This window comes from Coenobita brevimanus, chromosome 56, assembly GCF_032717465.1.
Source record: "Coenobita brevimanus isolate Jiangsu-jjx chromosome 56, ASM3271746v2, whole genome shotgun sequence".
Taxonomy (NCBI): Eukaryota; Metazoa; Arthropoda; class Malacostraca; order Decapoda; family Coenobitidae; genus Coenobita; species Coenobita brevimanus.
In genome coordinates, this window is record NC_137009.1 from 30,391,320 (window position 1) to 30,393,268 (window position 1,949).

Here is a 1,949-nt window from a genome sequence, read left to right on the forward strand (position 1 = left end):
TATGTTCTGTATATAGTAAAGGAAGCTATATAGTACATTGAGTATCACTTTTTAGAATTATAACAACGATTTGAATGAATTCTATGACATGTGGCAGTGCTTTTTTCCCATGTTGCCACGCCGAGGTCGGCGAGGGACCCAGGGTCACTCCCTGTCTAGCCACCACCCAGGATGGAAGGTCCCACAACTCCAACCCGCTCCCGCTCGAGAGTGCTGCATAGCAGGGAAAAGGAGTTGATATACAACGTTAACAAGTATTTCTCAGAAGAAAAGGCTTGTAATGGATTTATAATCCCGCCTTCAAAAGCATCTGCTCGCACTGCGAAAGCCACCAACGTTTCCGAGAAAACAATTCAACGAATTTGCTCGAAACGGACACTGACGTCACCAGAACGGCATATGTTTTTATCACCACGGAAGAGGAAATGTGCTGCACCTGTTACGGGTCTTGACGATTTTGATAAATGTGCAATAAGAAGAATAGTCTTGGGATTTTATGAAAGGCGTGAAATCCCAACTCTGCAAAGAATTCAAGAAGACCTTAAGGCAAAAATATCCTTCAGTGGCGGCACAACCTCCCTTCACAAGATTCTGCAGGAGATTGGCTTCAAATATGCCAATGTTAATGGCCGCAAATTCCTTATGGAGTGGAATGATGTTGTGGCTGCTCGCACAAAGTTTTTGCGAGAAATAAAGCAAGTAAGACAGTACTCCCATAATATCGTGTATCTGAACGAGACTTGGGTGAACCAAAATTACACGGTTGGAAAATGTTGGATAGACACCACATCACCACAAGCCACTGGAGTACAACAGCCAACAGGAAAAGGAAGTCGTCTGATCATTCTTCATGCTGGAACGAAAAATGGCTTTGTAGACAACGCCGAGTTAGTGTTCCAAGCCAAAAACGATGGGGTATCATAACCAGATGAACTCAACACTTTTTGAGGAATGGCTCAGGAATCAGTTGCTTCCAAACATTTCACCAAACTCAATAATCGTGATGGATAACGCTTTCTATCATTCTGTCAAGCTTGAAAAAATTCCTACTTCATCATGGAGAAAATCGGACTTGCGGGACTGGCTGATAAAGAAGGGAGTGCAGCCCCAAGATAACTTATCTAAAGCAGAGCTGCATGAGCTTGCCAAGAAGTTGGATATCACCACAACCTACGTAATCGACAAGATTGCAGAAAAAGCAGGGCATCGGGTTTTGAGATTACCACCATACCACTGTCATTATAACCCGATTGAGCTCATTTGGGCTCAGGTGAAGACTCATATAGCCAAGAAGAACACCTTTAAAATGGCTAACCTTAAAGTTCTTGTCAAAGAGGCTCTGAGTCTTATCACACCACAGAGTTGGATGGAAGTAGTGTGACATGCCGAACAAGTACAAGATGAAGATGCACAACAAGAGATAGCAGCTGAACATTTCGTAGAGTCATTCGTCGTCAATATAACAGAAAGTTCTGATGACGAAGAAGATTATGATTAAAGATCAGAGAGAGGATTAGGCCTACAGGGGAAACCTCTTAAAAATAAAATGCACCTAGACATTTACCTCATAGATGGTGTGGAAAAAAAGTTGAAAATAAATGATAAATATATATATATATATATATATATATATATATATATATATATATATATATATATAGTATATATATATATATATATATATATATATATATATATATATATATATCTTTATATCTATATATCGATATATATATATATATATAAATATATATATATATATATATATATATATATATAGAGAGAGAGAGAGAGAGAGAGAGAGAGAGAGAGAGAGGGAGGGAGAGGGAGAGAGAGAAACAGGTGGGATGGGGGTAGGTAGGGAGACAGAGTGATAATCCGATAATTGGTGGTCAAATTGGCAATGTCGTACTCGGGGAAATTCCAACTTCTGCCACACCCTGAATGGA

At 39.6% G+C, this 1,949-nt stretch overlaps 1 pseudogene; it reads left to right on the forward strand.

The window, feature by feature from the left end:
- The first annotated feature begins 928 nt into the window (after positions 1-928).
- LOC145401683 (uncharacterized) lies at positions 929-1,498 on the forward strand (annotated as a pseudogene).
- The last annotated feature ends 451 nt before the right edge of the window (positions 1,499-1,949 follow it).